Raw genomic sequence first — 18,643 nt, forward strand, 5'->3', positions numbered from 1 at the left:
TGGATGTCTTTGTTAAATAGATCAGTAAAGCAGTAAGTAATGAGTGGATGCACTACATTGAGCATGTTGTGCTCAGCAGCATGTGGTGAAGTCAGCTCATAGCCACAGGTTGGCAGTGACCATTCATTCCCATACTGTGTCATTAAGCATTAGGACTAATGTGATTGTCTTGGATATTTTCCGTCTCTCACAGTTGTCATTTGCTCAGAATCACAGTCACATTAATACACAAAATAACAACAATTGAGGTGATGTCCAAGCGAAGCAATGGTTAAACAGTTCTAGGCTTGGAGCAGAGACTTTGTAGGTTCTGTGACAAGCAGGCCAATGACTTTCTAGACTTGTGCCACTATGTTGAAAACTGTAGGGTCCCCTAAATGGGACATGGATGCAGCACACATTAGAGGCTGCTAACCAGGCAGGTGACTGTGTGAGGGATTTTTTAGATTAGATAGTTCTCCATCCAGTCCAGATAATTATAGCTGTATGAGACTTTAAAGCATTAATGTATGTGATTCACTTCATTTTCCTAAAAATAAAATTTTTGGAACATGTAGTGAATGGTGATGGAATCAGTCCTGATCCAGAGAAAATAACAGCAGTCACAGATTTTCATATTCCTCAATATGTTCTTAATGCGAGAAGTTTTCTCAGAACATGCTTGTGTTATTCAGTGTCTCCACCAAACAGTGCCATGTTGACACTACAGTCAAGTTCAGATCCAAAGGCATGGTCATCAATTGAAGTACAACTCTTAGAACTGAAAGCACATTTATTACTGACATCAGCATACAGCCAGAATAGAACTGAACTCCTGGATGGAGAGAGCAGCTATTTATACAAACACTGAATATTCCAGAATATTGGTATTTATGCAAGCATTGAATATTCCAGCCTATAAGAACATTACAAAATAAGATATTTCTAGAGCATTTCAGAAATGATAAATACTAAATAACGAATAATTGTTGGTGGTTGGGTTGGATTAGATTAGATTACATTTTTGTTCCATAGATCTGTGCTGAGGAGATCCTCGTGGATGTGGAACATGACAATTTTTTTATTTTTTTATTTTTTTTATTTTTAAAGCTGAAATAACAATACTAATAGTATGAATATATACAATACATCATTTGTTTCTATTAAAAAATTCGTCAATGGAGTAGAAGGAGTTGGCCACTAGTAAGCCTTTCAGGCTCCTTTTAAACTGATCTTTATTTGTAACTAAATTTTTATGTTTGCTGGCAAATTATTGAAGATGAGTGTTCCTGAGTAGTGGACCCCTTTTTGAACTAAAGTAAGTGCTTTTAAGTCCTTGTGCAGATCATTTTTGTTCCTGGTATTGTATGTATGAACTGAGCTGTTTGTTGGAAAAAGAGATAGTATATTTACTCCTTTATGAAATTTGTCCTAAATAATATGAGAGGCAGTAGTTAGTATACCCAGTTCTTTGAAGAGGTTTCTAGAGGATGTCCTGGGTTGCCAGTTGAAAGCCAACCACCAGCATTTCAGAAATGTTCTCGAAACAGCTTACATTTGTAATGTTCTTATGTGCTGGAATAGGTTTGTATGAATGCCAGTATTCTAGAATATTCGATGTTTATATAAATAGCTGCACTCTCCATTCAGGAGTTCAGTTCTGTCTTGGCCATAAGTTGTTGTCAATAATAAATGTACTTTATGTGTAAGTGTTGTACTTTGTCGATGACCCTGCCTTGGGATTTGGACTTGATTGTTGTTTCGATGTGACAATAGGTTCCCCAATCACAAAGTCATCATTAGAGGAGACTTGAATCATCCAGCAATTGATTAGGATAATTGTAAGATGTAAGTGATGGACGGCACAAGACACCATGTGAAACAATACTAAATGCTTTCTCTGAAGACTACCAACAGAAGTTAGTTCATAAATGCAGTCATGACACAAATATATTAGAACTAATGGTAACAAATAGACCCGAGCTATTTGAGGATTTCCAAACTGAAACTCACTGCAGCCCCCTCGGGCTCAGGGGCTGCAGCATAAATGATGCCAGATTAGAAAAAGAAAATGACAAGTACAAAGATTTACATGTTCAGTAAAGTAAATAGAGAGGCAGTCGTTCATGTCTCAAGAAATAATGTGAAACTGTCAGCTCAGGGCATTACATGTATGGGAAACAGTGATTCAGATTTAGAAAAGCAGTTGACAGGGCACTACATAGGTATATAATAGAACAGTTCATGTGGGAGTGACCCTCCATGGTATATGGCTTCTGTTCGGAAACTGAACAATATGTGTAAAACCAGAGCGTAGGGCTATAGATGGAGAGATGCTAAATGGAAACCCATTTGGTTGTCAGAAGGGCGATGCGTAAGTGTCCAACAATTTCTGTGACAGAATCTTACTGAAAGATCTCTTACAAAAGCCAAAGAAATTTGGTTGTATGTAAAGATTGTATGTGGCACCAAAGGTAGTGCCTAGATACTCATGGATGACATAGGAACTGAAGCTGAGATTAGTAAAGCCAAAGGAGAAATGCTGAAATCTACTTTCAGGTGTTCCTGCCCCCCCCCCCCCCTCTCTCTCTTCTCAAAGGGAGATACAGAAGTACTGATTCAGTTTAATTCTTGCTCCACAGAAAAGATGAGTGAGAAAGATATTAGTGGCACTGGTGTTAAAAAAGAGGTGAAATGATTAAAACTGAATCATGACCCAATGCAGTGCCTATCAGATTCCATACGGAATTTGTGACTTGAGATAACTTTGAACTAAAAAAATTGTGCCCCAGCAAGAAGAAAGCACACTGACTAGAAAGGTATCAGAAGAGATCTACAAAACTACTGTCAAATATAATTCACATTCATATCTTGTAGAAACGTATAGTCTATTCTGTAAAGTCTTTTGTTATTTTAGTTATTATGCGGCTGCTGGGCTCCTGTATGGGGGCTTTACAGAGAGAATGAGCTTAGTTACTAAATAAACCTGACCATGTGCTTAATATGAAAACATGCCTCTTATATTTTTCGGGTGTTAAAGTCTCTCAATTGAAAGACGGAAAAGTCACTTTGAAATAATAACAGTATAAATAAACTTTACTTCAATTTATCATCATTTTAGAAAGTAACACACTTCCTAACAATGCCCAGGCATATCCACACTTGTATCAATAGTTAAGCTCATTTCACATGCATGATGAAGTAACCATAGCTGCATTGCATTTCCACATTAATTTAACAGTTGGAACTGTTCATGGAAGCCTTTTCAGTTACGTTCCAGTAGCAAAACATTTCTCTGACAGAAGTTACTGACCAACAGCCAAGATACTGTGAATCACTAAAATACTTTTACACTATGATTCAATGTAATACCGTATTTACTCGAATCTAAGACGCACTTTTTTCCGGTTTTTGTAATCCAAAAAACCACCTGCGGCTTAGAATCGAGTGCAAAGTAAGCGGAAGTTCTGAAAAATGTTGGTAGGTGCCGCCACAACTAACTTCTGCCGTCGAATATATGTAGCGCTACACAGGGATGCTTTGCAGGCACAAAGATAAATACTGGCACCAAAACTTCTGCGTTAGCAAATAAATTGAAAGAAAAGGTAGAAGAATGTAAACATTATGCCATGTATTTTTTCGTGTTTGCTGCTATCTCATTTAAATCCTGTCTGCCTAATAAACTACGAAACTAGAGTGAGACAACAGCAAACATGGAAGAATATACATATCATGTCATGTTTATATTCATATTATTCTTATGCTGAATAGTGATACAGTCAGAAATGAAGCACGGCAAATGACTAGATTTTTAAATCGAAACTGTCTCTAATTTCTGTGTTGAATGTAATGTACTAAAGAGGCGTCTGCAAAGATTTTCAAACGGACAAAAATCTCCGCTAAACTCTCGTTCAGATCATCTTCTATCACACGCAGTCTATCATTTGGTTCTTGTTGATCATTATCAAAGAAAGCAGCAGTGTAAGTAACAACAAATAGCAGTCTATTGCTTTTGTTTCGCTTATGAGAACATTCTTCTCTTTTTTTTATTGTAATTGGCGGTAGCACGCACAAAAGTGAGCCATGCCGCGAGCAGCTACAGGTCGTAAACACTCATTATCAGAATGCGACAAACAATGCATGACACAGTACAATAATGCATTTTCAGCTTAGAGTGATGTAAACACCTTTAACAACGAGAACGGCACTTATCAGATCAAAGCAAAATAAGCAATCGATTCAAACCAGACAAAGCATGTGAAAAAGGAAGGGTACCCGTATAAATACGGACGGAGCGCCTGACACATAGCAATGGCTACTTGGTAAATCTTAACTGTCAAGCTTACGACTCGAACCAAACTACTGTAGCTGTATCTTCATCCTTTCGACCTAAATTGTGTCTCATGCTACAATGGACCAACTTTGCTTCAATTGGTTAGTGCGGTCTAAAACTTTTCTCGAGTCTCAAATTTCAGGTGCGGCTTAGATTCGGGAACATTTTTTCCCCTTGATTTCGAGTCTCATTTTTCAGGTGCGGTTTAGATTCAAGTGCGGCTTAGATTTGAGTAAATACGGTACTTTCAACAAATAATCATATTTCCCAATAAATTCTTTGCAGCATTTATGCAACAAGCCGCTACAGTTGATCTCTTTTATGTAACCCAAACTACGATTCTCTGCACACTAACGCTGTGTGTGACCAGTAGTGGTTGGGCATTATTGATGTTAAAAGCAAGACAATGTGTTTGCCAGAGAAAAAGCATGCTCAGCTTTGAATGAAAATTCCAGAAGCCAGTGATGAGTAAGGAGTACAATATCACTACTGCATAACATCACATATAGCATTACCCCAAAAAGAAATTTGGAATCCCAAAGAAAATTTTGACCCAACAATAACATCCCCAGAGAAACAAATAACTACATCCTAATGAACAACCCTGCAGTCGCTTCCTCCTGAGTCATCATACTGTAGTACAATAAAAATATCAGGCATGCTTCACATTCTCTGATCCCTACACCAAAGATTTACAATTTGTTTACATTTTGTTTATAGATATGGTAAGTTGACAAAGAATATACAAGGAAACTGAATGGTCAGATACCTAAATGAAACCAAAAAAAAAAAAAATCAAATCAGTATCCATGAGAATAGTGTCAAAACTACGTGATGCCATCCAATTAAATCTCTGTACCCTAATTATTAACTTTCCAATAAGCAAGGACATATCTTACTAGTGTAAAGGTATCTTCATATAAATCTCTGTAGATTTATATGAAGACGCCTTTACAGTAGTAATATGGAAAGATAGTTTCCACTCACCATACAGAAGAGGTGCTGAGACACAAATAGGCACAACAAGAAGACTGTCAAACAAAGGCAAAGGCAGCCAGAGATTGTTGTGTAAGAGGTGTGTGTGTGTGTGTGTGTGTGTGTGTGTGTGTGTGTTTTCTGATGAAGGCCAGTTTGGCCTAAGGCTTTGTTTGACAGTCTTTTTGTTGTGCCTGTCTGCAAGTCAGCATCTCTGCTGTACGGTGAGTAGCAATTATCTTTTTCATATATTATCATTGTCCCATTGTGCATTTTCCATTGTTTGAAATCTGCACAAGTTATGTTTACAGGTTGCACAGAAAAAAACAGTGTCATTACAAAATCATCACCTCTCAAACAATTCGGAAACATTGTATACCTTTCTGTTTTATCTAGTGCAACACCACTGAAAATACCCCTTGACATTGTAATGGTGTATGACTTTTACTTTTTCAGATACTTATCCACAGACTCAGCAATTACGATACTTCAGGTGTCTCCCCCACATAATCACTGCTCATGTTAAGCAAAAAAAATTAACCTCACATCTTAATTATACTTATAAGTGCACTTTAGTACATAAAAACAATCAAATGATTCATATATATTCATCAGAGTGGAAGCTAATAAGTTACCTACTGTTTGCCTAACATGGTGAAGCACCTTGAGACTGTACGTAAAATAGAATGTTATTACTCAAGTGAAAATCATTTTACTCTGGTTGTTTAATAGGAAAACATAGCACAAGAATAATTACTAGCTGTTTCAGAATTTCCAATCATGATAACAAAACTTTGTTCTATATTGGTGCATTTATAGGCACAGAAGCAAAATTGAAAATATTTATTCTTCAAGAGTAAAGAACTTGACAAAGCAAATATAATGTGAATAATACTTCAAATATATTAATTAGCATAAGGTAAAGAAATATATAAAAGTTTATGTTGTGTAATGAATGTAAAACAGAAAATACGGTGTTTGTAATTGGAAAATATCTTAACATGCTGATTTTTGTTGTTTTTCTTCTACTGAGAATGGCGTGGCTAGTGTGTCAGAGCACTGATTGTTGCTCAGTGGCCACAGATGCAGGTGAAGGTTGACAACCTCCCCTTAGCTCTACCTGTTCTGTTTTGCACAAGTTTGCACTTGATCTTGATGAAGCACTTCGCTGTCATTCCGTCTTCTTCTGCTGTACTGTCTTTAATTAGGTGAGCTGTAACCATCTCCGTGGTAATAGCGTCTACTCTCATTTCCTTCATTTGTATTTTCTGTTCACTCCAATAGCTTCTCGTCTCTTTCATTTTACTCTAATACTGGCTGCACACAGGCAGATTTCTATGACACGCCAGAGCTGAGGACCAGTTCTGTGGATATTTTTGACTGGATTTGGTCTGCCAATCTCCAGCCCATTGTTGTCCACTAGCACGTAGGCCATGACCAACACATCTGGTCTCTCAGACTTGCCAGAAGAGAGGGTCGCTTCGTGTGTGGTGTAAATTGATGGATTGTCATTATTTATCCATGGAGATCCAGGCCAGAGGCCACAGGTGATGGATTTCAGTAGTTGGGATTGTGTCTCCCTGAAAATACATTTTAGGGATTATTTTCTGTAGTACATTTTTGAGTTTTGAAGCTTGTTTATTCAGTTCACATGAGGTTAATATTGGCAATAGTAGGAAGAAAATTGTGGCAGTAGATGGCAATTTGTATGCTATGTACTCTCAAACTTCTTGAAAGAAAAGTTGCACAAAATGGGTCAGAAAATGCAATGCCGAAAGGCAACATCCTAAACATATGAAAATGATTCAGAATTGTGGACACTCCTCTGAGAATCATTTAGGTTTGATACAGTAGAAAATCAGTGTTCTTGATTCTTTGTGAACAGCGGTTCTTAATACCTGTAGAATAATGAAGACAACACAGTTATTGGTAATACAATAATGAACGTAATACAAGCAGCTTTTTATTGGAATTCACCATAGTCTTTGTTTATACAATTCATTCCCCTCCCCCTTCTTGCTTCTTTCAAGAAGCTTGCACTTCTCTGAGTTCTTTTCTGAAATTATTGAAGGTATTTTAAATCTGTCCAGTGGTTGTTCTCACCAAACATATTTTGTTTTATTGAATAAAATGTAATCAATGTTCTGTTATGAAATATGTTTCCAATGTGGCTGTCTTTTGAGATCTACAAACTGTTTGTTATTAAAGATGTTGATTTTACTTATGTCATTTTGTGTCCAGTTTTTTCTCACGTGAAAAACAACATATTTCACATCAAGAAATGTATAGCTCAGCAAAGCGGTGTGGGATAATCAAACACGCGAAACTCCAGAAAAGTGCAAGCAGGTGGCGTTTCCTCCAGGCTGTGGCTTCGCTAATGCAAATACTGTAAATTGAGCTAATCACGTATTTTGGCTGTCGTAACTTTGATAGGCAATAGGGCTTGATGGCTACAACGGCATGCAAACAGAACTTATTCAAAAGGGCACACTCCAGTTCAAGAAAGTTCTTAATCATGTGCCTACTGACACGTGCAATACCTACCATTCCTATAATTTTAATCAAAACTCAAACCAAAATACTATCATTAATGTGACCTAGTTACATGAAATTCACACTGATGTGACAGCACTCAGTTTATTCTACTTGTATCACAAGCAAGATTATCGTCATCCTGCAACCATATTCATGCAGTTAACATGTTTTGAATTGAGTCTGCCATTGCTGGTAAGTATGTTACGGTCATTTATAATTTAAAATCATCCTCTGACTGTCTAAATGATTTCATTTCCAGAAATTAATTTCTTTTATTCTTGACCGCATACCGTCCATGTTCTCGTGATCATCTTTTTAAGGAGGCTCAGGTGGGACTGACACACTTACACACCAAAGCAAATTTTGGGCGCCAAACAGCATGTTTCTAATACAATGGGGCTCTCCCGTCAGTGGGGGGATCAAAGATGTGTAATGCTAGATTCAAACAGTCCAGGACGAGATTGATTTATGTTCCCTCACAAGTTAGGGCTTGCAGATTTTGCAGAATCTGTTGGAAATATTCAAAGCTGGTTGCTACAATCTGCTTGTGTGTGGCCAGCTAATATTCACCCCACTGCTCCACAGTTCCAGTTATCCTGCTACTCAGATGACTATGAACTTCACACAGTATGCATTGCATCACCCAGCAAACCTTGTGGCTTTCTTGAACTGGTATTTAAGATCCTGATTTCTCTCTAATTCCTTTTCCAAAAATTTGGATTACATTTTGTCATATCTTTCAATGTACGGACACTTGCAAATCAGATTTAAACTTTCAACTTCTGTGCTTTTGTACCAGTATTTTCCAAGAACATGATCTCAAATTTTCATACAAGAACTTTCCTTTTCCTTGCTTCAAAGACAACATATCTTCAAGTTTCTTGTCACGATCTAGTGAACTCTTGACATTTTACTTGTAAATCTTGTGTTTATTTTGTATCAGTCTGCTTCAGCATCTCTGTAGCAATAATCTTTGCATCCTGTGCTTGAATCTTCCACTCCAAAATATATTTTTTGTCCACTGACGAAGCATCTAAATCCATAATGAGAATGTTAGCATTTGATTCAGTACTATCACCATCTGTACATGTGCTACTCATTGTGTCATCTAAGACTGCAATAGTTTGAATTTTGACTCCATTTGTATAGAATATTCTGGAAGAAGAATTGGTGTGTTTTGCGATTCTTTATGTGCATCCTTGTGGTCCTTTATTTGGCTCATTTCAAATACCTTCACAATCCTCTGGATTTTCCTTCACATATTTGTATTAATTCTCCTTACATATCTTCACTTTTCCCTCGTCACTCTCTTTAATCGTTTATTTCAGTACATCCCTAAATTCTTTTACCCTTTCCTCTTTATCTTCCCTAACTATTGACTTCATCTCAGTAAAGGGAAAGAAACAGTGGACATAGTGATGTTACTCAGTGCAAGAAATAAATGGAGATAGTAGTAAGGGAAGGTAATGAGGGAAGGGTAAAAGAATTTAGGGATGAACTGAAATCCGTGGTTAAGGAGAATGATGAAGAGAAGTTGAACATAGGTAAGGAGATTCGAGACAAATATATGGAGGAAAATCCAGAGGCTCATGAATACATGTGAAAAAGGCAAATAAAGGAATACAAGGCTGCACATAAATAATCATGAAACACACCAATTCTTCTTCCAGAATGTTCAATACAGTGGGGTCAAAATATCTGTATGGGTGGTGATGGTGCCAAATCAGATGCTAACATCCTCATTATGGATTCAGATGCTTCATCCCTGGACAAAAAACATATTTTGAAGTAGAAGATTCAAGCAGATGATGCAAAGAATATTGCTACTGAGAAGCTGAAGCAGACTGCCACAAAACAAATAAATGATTTATGAGTAAAATGTCATGAGTTCACTAGATTGTGAGAAGAAACTTAAAGATATGTTTTCTTTGAAGCAAGAAAAAGACAACTTCTCATATGTGAGGTCTGAATAGCTTCTTGGATAAATACTGGTTTAAAACCACGAAAGTTGAGGGTTAAATTTGATTTGCAACTGTCTATACATCCAGGGATGTGACAAAATTGCTCCAAATTTTTGGAAAAGAAATTAAGAGAGAAATCAATATCTTAAAATACTAATTCAAGAAAGCCACAATATGTGTTGGGTGATGCTATGCTTAGAACTGGGGTGAATGTTAGCTGGCCACATATGAGTAGATTTCAGTGACAGGACTTGAATATTTCCAACTGTTTCTGCAAATTGTGCACGCCCTACCTTGCAAGGGAACCTATATCGATCCTGTCCTGGATAGGTCAAATCTACCCTTGCAGATCTTTTATCCAGCGAGTTAGCACTTACTTATTTCTCGTTCGATCTGCCAGATACATTTTACAAAGAACAGATAACATCAATATGAATGACAATAAATGTTTGGAACTTACAATGTGGAAACAAAGTTATATCAGTTATTACATTACAGTTATGTCAGGGAAACTATATTATTACATTAAATGGAACAAAAATCACATAAATTGAAGACAATTAATTACACAGTAACATAAAGATTATGGAGCCATTTCCTGGCATTGTTCGTTAACTTGTGGAGCGACATCAGAGAGCCGTCTCTGAAACCATGAATGTTACAAACCAGAAGATGGTCCATTGTTTGTATCTCACCACAGTCACAACACGAATTGTCTGTTCAGCCCCATTTGGTTGTTTGCTGTCTGCATCGTGGTGAGCTGGTCGGTCCTTGTCCTGCCCCTGGATTACTATTCAAGGTGTGAATAGTAAACTGAACGCCAGCACCTAGCGATGGCCAAACCCCTTTGTGCCTCCTGGCCTAGCCAGATACACAAGAAGAGTTAGCACTGCTGATGGGGAAGCCCCATTGTACTAGAAGGTTGGTGCTGGGCCCCACCATTTGCTTTGGCACCTAGGTGAGTCAATCTCGCCTGAGCCTCCTTAAAGAGAGGATAGCGAGTGTTTGCATCATATGCGATCTGGAATAAAAGGAATTAGTCTGTGGAAATGAAATTATTGAGATAGTCAGAAGATTACTTTAAATTACGGATGACCATAAGTACTTACCAGCAATAGCAAACTCAATTCAAAAAGTGTAAGTGCATGAGTGCAGGTGCGTAGTGAGTGTGATTAGACTTGTAGGGATAATCTTGATAGTGGTTAAAGTACAATACATTGAGTGCTGACATATCAGTGTGAATGTCATTTAAAATGGTCATATTAATGATAGTATTTTGGTAGGAGTTTCGATTAAAAGTATGGGAAAGGTAGATAGAGAATGTGTCAGCAGGCACATGGTTAAGAAGTTTCTCAAACTGGCACGTGTAGCTTGTGTATAAGTTCAGCTTCCGTGCTGTCATAGCCGTCAAGTCTGATTGCCTATTAAAATTCAGACAGCCAAAATACACAAGTTAGCTCAAATAAAAGGATGAGCAATTTACATTTGTCAATATGTGAAAGGAGATGAACTGTTTTAACCTACGGAAGTGACCTTGAGAGAAGAATAATGAGTGTAGGAACAGTTCCCAAACATTCAGATATGCTAAGAAAATCGATTACAAAAATGAGAGAGAAGAGGATGTCAGATCAGAAAGTGAGCCAATGGATCAAGCAGATGCTACATCACAGCATGCAGCAGCCAGTAGTACCAGAAAACAATGAATGTAAGTGTTGCAAGTTGCTGTAGGTCATTAACAAAAAGTTCACTGCAGTAGAAAAAAAAGACAAAAAGTGGTATCCTTGAATTTTAAGTATTGCTAGAGTAGGGTAATATTCAGGAAAAAGTAATAGAAAGCTTAAATTAGTGAGAATGGAGCCAGTATTACCAGTAGACAAGATCCAGGAGGAGTGTGTATCAAATGAGCGGATTATCAATTGAATGTAGGGAAAATGTAACAATTATTACTAAGGAGTGAAGTTAAACAGGATGAAGAGCAGTATCTCAGAGTTACCCTTTGAGAATAGTATGGAGCACGAAATTACAAAAATATCTGGCCACACTCCAAATGATAAGCACAGAAAGTATTACTTCAACCGAAATGATAAAAAGGGAAATCATAGTGATAAGCACTGATAGTGGCTGTGACAGATGCACAGAAATTCTAAAGACAAGGATAGGAACGAGTTCAGAGATCAAATAATAGAGGCTTTGAGGTTGATAAGAAGATACAAAAATAAGTAGCTTAAATTGTCAATAATAATGGAAATAATTGAAAATCAGATAAGCAAATAAAAGAAATAAAATCAGAAGCAGTCAAAGAGAATCAGGAAAGACAAGCAGTGAGTTTTGACAGAATGCTTAAAACACGGGAGGAAGAAGTAGATCAGAAGGTGTGAATAGGACAAAAAGCACAGGAGAAAAAGAACAAAATATTGAAGGAACAACTAGGGAGACAGGAAACAGCAATTACAGGTAGAGGTGGTAGCAGTTCTGGCAAATATGAACATGAAGGGGAAAAAAAACCTCTGTACACATACAAACAAAAATTCAAAGAGGTGAGCCAAGTGGTAGGGGAAGTATAAAAAGTGCAGCAGACAATATAACAAGAACTCGAGCAGATAATGAGTAGCAAACTACACAGTGAAAGCAGGATCATTGAATGGACCCACTACAGTAGTAGCTAAAAATGACTCCCAGGTGGAATAAATTTACCCCAAAAGGAAAATTATGTCCTGTTGCATTCATCAGAATTTTCCAGTTTATTGCAGGAAATAGGTAATGACAAAGCAAACATCATTTACATATTCAACCAAATGGATGACAAAACATATAATTGGAGTATGCATTTCGAGAAGCAACATTTAAAAAAAAAAAAAGTATGCAAAGTTCGATAACATGTTCTTAAACAAATACTAGTCCAAGAGCAAGGAAGCCAATATTTTGGTTTCGATATGTAGTCGCTCATATAATCAAATACATTAAATTTATTCACTGTTACGAATATAGACAACCACCACCTGTATAGTGGAATGACAACAATGAAAATTTTTGCTGGACCAGAACTTCAACTTGGATTTCCCACTTATTGTGCGCACTTACCTTACCATTAGGGTATCTGAGCATGACTCGTGACCAGACCCAAACTTCCCTATGCCGTCAACAGTGTGTCTACAGTCTGCACTCATACATTCATATGTGTATTTCCATACAGGTGAGACATTTTACTTGAAAGTCACTTGCCCAGTGTTGGGTGATAAATATGATATTGCAGTGTCTGTATTATTCCAAATTACGATGCAATGTTCCTTTGGGTGCACTTGCATGTCCAAAGGAACATTGCATTGTACTTTGAAGGAAGATTCATCGTGCTTTTGACCATCACAGGCACTGCAGTATCGTATTTATCCGCCAACACCAGCAAGCAACTTTCAATTTAAATGCGTCCCCTGTATGGGTTTACACATATGAATGTATGAGCGCTGGCTGTAGACACATGGTTGACAACTTACGAAAGTTTGGGTCTGGCAGTGAGTCATGTCTGTATTTTAAAGCAAGCTGCCAAACTTTGCACCACTTTGGAATCTTATCACAAAATGACTGTTATTTGTGCAGCTTTTCTCATCACAGAATACTTCATTATCTGCAAAAGTCTGAGATTATTATAATACTGTTTGCCAGGTCATTAACATATAACATAAACAGTAAGGATCCAAACACACTTCCCTGTGTCCACCCTTACAAGAATCCTCAATCCAGTCACAAATTTACTTTAATATCCCAGACTTCCATTACTAAGTGTTAGTGTGGTAAATAGTCAAATGCTTTTGTAAGTAAGGAAATATTACTTATACCTAGCTCTCTTCATCTATGGCTTTCAGGGCATCATGTGTGAGTTGGGATTTGCACTAACAATGTTTTTGAAATCTGTGCTGTTTGGCATGGTGAAGGTCATTCATTCTGTTTAAGATACATCATTATGTTTGCGCCAATAACTGTAAGGAGTAATGCTATCTTTGGCGGTATGAGTTGATAGCGAGTTCAGATTTGACTTAATGGTGGTGCAGTACCTTATTTTTGCAGTTGATTTTGTATTGGCATTATGATACAGTAATATCGTACTTCTTACTCACCACTGGCTTCTGGAATTTTCAAAGCAGAGTGTGCTGTTTCTCTGGTGGGAGCGCTGTCTTGCTTTTAACATGAACAATGCCCATGTGCTACTGGTCATGCACAGAGTTAGTGTCCCGAGAGTCGTGGTTTGGGTTACATAAGATGTGGCCACGTCCACCCATATTGCGCATAAATGGTCGAAGAATTTGCTATCAAGTATGATTATTAGTTGGACCACAGAAGTATTTTACTGATTTGATTTATTTAAAGAAAGCTGCACAGAATTATCTATGAAAATTGTGGCTGAAACAGCATTATGGTTGTTGGTCAGTAACTTCTGCCGGAGGAATATACTGCTATTAGAACATAAAAGGCTTCCGTGAACAATAATAACCTGTTAAATTAATGTGGAAATGATATGCAGCAATGATTAATTCAGCATGAATGTGAAATGAGCTTAACTGTTAACTGTTAATACAAGAGTGAATGTGCCTAGGCATTGTTAGGAAGTGCGCGATAAGTGGGAAATCCGGGTTTGAGTCCCAATCACAAATTTTCATCATTGTCATTCCGTTATACAGGTGATGGATGTCCATATTCCCAACTGTGACTATATTTAACATATTTTGTGATGGCTGTAGGCACTGCAGTGTTTGTTCCTTTGTCATTCCGTTATACAGGTGATGGATGTCCATATTCCCAACTGTGACTATATTTAACATATTTTGTGATGGCTGTAGGCACTGCAGTGTTTGTTCCTTTCTCTTTGATGAGATGAGGTCCCACAAAACTACCTTCTTGTATTTGCTATTTTACAGATGACACTTTTACACTTGAAAGTCAAAAGCACAAAACATAAGCCTAACTCTCTTCCTCCACATTAATTTCTTCACACAGCCAAGAAAATAAAAAATCTGCCTACAGCAGAAATTTCGAGCTATGTGCAATTGGGGCTCTTCCAACACTTAATGTTTCTTTCTGTGACTTGGTTGCTGTGCTGTAGTGTGGTGCTGAAAACGGCACCACTCCTTTCATGTCATTGAGCTGGTTGTCGCAGTCCGAGATGGTGTAGATTTTTGTTTTCACACATGATTTCCTTCTCAGTGACCCACTTTATTACACTCTCCACTTTCGGACTCATCACTCCATTGTCTGCAGACGTTTCCCATTATTGTGTAACAAATCACAATTCTTTACTGAGAAGCACAAGCTGTGTTGCAGTCACCAAATGTGAAGCTCCTTCTTCTTTATTTTAGTTATTTAATAGCTACTGAACATGAGTATGGAAGCTTTACAGAGAGAATATGCTTCACTACTAATCAAACCCGACCATGTGGCTAATATGAAAACATGTGTCTTATACTTTTCAGAAGTTAAAGTCTCTCAATTAAAAAAGGGGAAATGTCACTTTGGAATAATAACAATAAAATTCAATATTACTCCGATTTATTATCATTTTGGCAAGAAACCACTCCCTAACAATGTCTAGGCACATTCACTTTTGTATTAATGGTTAAACTCACTTCACATTCGCGCTGAATTAACCATTGCTGCATATCATCTCCTATTACGGTTGTAAAACATGGACCCTTAAGGCCAGAGACAAGGGGCATACTAATGCATTTGAGCTTCAGCATCGGTGCAGGATGCCATGCATAAAATGGACCAGATAAAGAACTAATGCATCAATTATTGAGCAACTCAATATCACAAGGCCCTTTCTTCTCAAATCAACCAAAAAATTCCCACTTCATTGGCCATAGTGTGAGAAGAGATGGGGAAAATATAGACAAAATAATCAAGGAAGGAAATATCGGGGGAATGAGGCTGAGGGGGAGAGTAGTGAGCAGTTGGGTACACCAAATCTGGAGGATTAGTCTACCTCATCAGTAGGCTCTTAGACAAGTTGGTAACCATCCAGGGTGGAGACGTTCGGTTGATTCACGGGGTCGTTATGCTTGGCAACACATTGATGGTCTGCTGAAACGTCTGAGTTCAGCTACGTATGCTATTAGGGTTATTGCAAATTTTGGTGATAAGAATCTCAGTAAATTAGCTTACTATGCCTACTTTCATTCACTGCTTTTGTATGGCATCATATTGTGGGGTAATTCATCGTTGAGTAGAAAAGTATTCATTGCTCAAAAACATGTAATCAGAATAATTGCTGGAGCCCACCCACGGTCATCCTGCAGACATCTATTTAAGGATCTAGGGATCCTCACAATATATATATTCACTTATGAAATTTGTTGTTAATAATCCAACCCAGTTCAAAAGTAATAGCAGTGTGCATTGCTATAACACCAGGAGAAAGGATGATCTTCACTGTGCAGGCTTAAATCTGACTTTGGCACAGAAAGGGGTAAATTATACTGCCACAAAAGTCTTTGGTCACCTACCAAACAGTATCAAAAGCCAGACAGATAGCCAACTAACATTTAAAAATAAATTAAAAGAATTTCTAGATGACAACTCCTTCTACTCATTGGCTGAATTTTTAGTTATAAATTAGGGGGGGGGGGGGGGGACGACGACAACAACTTAAACATTAGTGTCATGCAATATTTTGTGTAATGTAATATCTTGTACAGACACCTTTTATTAACCTGACACATTCCACATCATTACGAAGTGTCGTATTCATGATCTATGGAACAAGTATTAATCTAATCTAATGGCAATATGTATAATACCTTTTGATGATGTGCTTCTCCAAGATCAAGAAAACACTCTGTGTGCACGGCGTTTTAAAGTGAACATATGGGTTTTAAGGCTTCGTAGCATTTATTACATTAACTTACAGTTATAAATAATACATCAAATGAATGAGCAGTTCACAGTTTTTCTTACAAGTATCAATTTGAGCAGCATTCATCACACTTTGTATCAATAGGCAAGTTCATATAGCCTAATGGTAAGGTGACTTTGAAATGATACCAGTAAAAATCAATATTACTTCAGTTTATTATCCTTTTAGCAAGTAGTGCACTTCCTAACTCATACAAATACCTGAGTCTAACAGTTTGTGGGCATATGAAATGGAATGATCTCATATGTTCATTTGTAGGTGAAGTAGGCAAAGTATTGTCTACAAAGGAGACCGTTTACAAAACTCATGCGGGCTGTTGTTGAGTATTGCCCAAGTGTATGGGACTCTCACCTTATAGGACTAACAGGATGTTGAATGTATACAAAGGACAGCACGGATGGTGACAGGTTGGTTTGACCTATGGGAGGTTGGCACGGAAATGCTGAAAAACCTGAACTAGCAGACGACTGAAGAAACATGCAAATTATACCAAAAAAACCTACTTACACAGTTCCAAGAGCCACAATTAAGTGATCATAATGTGGTTTCAATTCATTAGACTGGAAATGCTTTCCTCCTGGACATAGGATAGATATAGTTAGGAAAAGAATTTAAAGACAAGACTCTTGTGGTAGGAGTATTGTTAGAAGGCTTAGTCAAGTACAGCCCTAAACAAAGGCATTTTGGATAAGAGCAATTACTACAATTTGGCACAGTTGTTCATAACTCCAGCTACATCGCACAGTCATGGCTGAATTACTCTCGCTTCCTCTGTAATCCATTGTCTGAAAATGTGTCAGATAGTCCATCACTGTAATTGCCAGTGTTGTGTCTATACAACATAACAGCATTTTTTCCAGTCTACTGACCTAATGCTCGACTAGTATTATCTGGAGGGTACTTTCGTTTCATTTTTGTAAATGCTTCTGCCAACCATGTTGCCAGCAATTCATTTCTTCTTTAGCTCATTTACTGTACATGAAAACATTAGCTCGTCAGCAGCTACTCTGCCTTATTTCACTTCATTAGTAAAAGAATATATCTTTTGTAAATGAAGCAACACATATTTTAACATAAGAAATCAGAGTACACTCATCACTAAAGTTTTGTTTTATAGACAGGTTTAATATTTAGCAACATATAAGAACATTCAAGAACAGTTCTAATACCACTCCAAACCAGCTAAATTCAATGACAAACAGTTCAATCTGTTGCATAATGCTGTATATGTGGTGGATCTGCTAATGGCCTTATCTGCCCAGAACTCGTCATTGAAGGCTGGTTCTTTGAATGTACAGTGGAAGTTAGACAACAGTTTACAACCAGAACTCCTACTACTAGCTGTTAGCCACCACACTACTTTTCATAATCCTGAAATGAACTTTTTCACAATAGAGGAATGCAAAAATGTATAGCTATATCTTCTTTGTCTTATTCATAAATAGCATAAAATCTATCCATAGATTTATTCATAATTAATACATAAGTTTAATCCTGTGAAAAATATCGTCCCATCACAGCTGCCGCTATTATTGTTCCAATTTACGAAAATTATGAACCATTCATTTAATTCTGTAGTTCCTTAATTAGCAGCCAAATAAACTTATCTTCTGGATCATTTTACATGTTCACCACCATTTGAGGGTGTGCATTGTCACACACTGACTTATGTATCACAAGAGTAAACATTCATCATTCTATGGATCCCGGTGTTAATATGAGGGTCATTACAAAAGTCATGACAACTATTTTTATCTCAAAAATGGTAACGATTTAAAAAATTCTGAAATATGCAAATGGAAGGTTAGTTCACATGTAAACATTACATGTTGGGAGATGGATGAACACACAGACTGCCATAAAGATATAGCATGAGAAAAAAGATTAAACAAATTTTGTTGTTTCAATGGTGTTTTGCTGTCAGTTGCAACAATACACAGTAGCAACATGAACCTG

General features: G+C 37.2%; 2 protein-coding genes across 5 annotated transcripts in view; one reads left to right on the forward strand and one right to left on the reverse strand.

The window, feature by feature from the left end:
* LOC126187392 (vesicle transport protein USE1) overlaps positions 1 to 18,643 on the forward strand; it is a 152,550-nt gene that overhangs the window by 112,678 nt on the left and 21,229 nt on the right. The gene's annotated exons all lie outside the window — the stretch shown is intronic.
* The window catches only part of LOC126187394 (osteoclast-stimulating factor 1-like), a 112,864-nt gene continuing 100,460 nt past the window's right edge, over positions 6,240 to 18,643 (reverse strand). The window contains exon 6 of one of the 2 annotated variants that reach the window (XR_007537719.1): positions 6,240 to 6,867. The gene's annotated coding sequence lies outside the window, so the exon portion shown is untranslated. Of the gene's footprint in view, positions 6,868 to 9,955; positions 10,805 to 18,643 lie in introns of those variants that run through there. The other variant, XR_007537720.1, reaches the window with a different exon arrangement.

This window comes from Schistocerca cancellata, chromosome 5 (assembly GCF_023864275.1).
Source record: "Schistocerca cancellata isolate TAMUIC-IGC-003103 chromosome 5, iqSchCanc2.1, whole genome shotgun sequence".
NCBI lineage: Eukaryota > Metazoa > Arthropoda > Insecta > Orthoptera > Acrididae > Schistocerca > Schistocerca cancellata.